Source organism: Stegastes partitus, unplaced genomic scaffold (genome assembly GCF_000690725.1).
Source record: "Stegastes partitus isolate 25-593 unplaced genomic scaffold, Stegastes_partitus-1.0.2 Scaffold2379, whole genome shotgun sequence".
In the NCBI taxonomy this organism is placed as follows: Eukaryota; Metazoa; Chordata; class Actinopteri; family Pomacentridae; genus Stegastes; species Stegastes partitus.
The window spans coordinates 36,100-36,766 of NW_007580110.1; positions in this window are offsets into that span (position 1 = coordinate 36,100).

A 667-nucleotide genomic window follows, 5' to 3' on the forward strand; every position below is an offset into this window, starting at 1 on the left:
AGACTGAAAACAACAGAACCAGGATGTACAGACTGACTCCACGTCATGTCCTGAACACTGCATGTCGCTGAATCGTTGTAAATAAAGTTGTGTGGTTTGAATGATGCTCAGAGATCAGCTGATCCGTAAATCACACTCAGCAACTGAAGTCTGACTCGTTTCTATCGTCTGATTCATCTTCAGCTTAGTTTAGTGACTTCACTGATTTCAGTGCTCTGATTATTTCTAGTCTGTAGTTTTACAGTCGTTCTCTATCGTTCCTCTGTGTGTGTTCTGGGTTCAAGTGAAGGCGGTTATTGATCATCAGCTGTAAACGGCACCAATCAGGCTGTCGATCAGCTCACCTGAGCTGCTGGACGAACTGGGCCATGTGGTGCTGCTCACCTGCTGATAAACCTGCAGATACACCTGCTGATACACCTGCTCACCTTGAAGTTGTAACTGTCTCAGATCAGAATCATTTCTCTGTAAAGGAACCAGCGTCAGCTGGGTCTGGATCGGTGCTGCTACCGGAGCAGGCTGAGGCTCAGTCAGCAGCAGAACCGAACAGATCACTGCTGATGTCTGGTCAATCAGGCTGAAATGATCGATTATCAGCGATCAATACAGAGCACCATGGGGTGTTTGTCGTGTTGCCTGGCTGTAGCACCTAAACAGGAAGTGATGT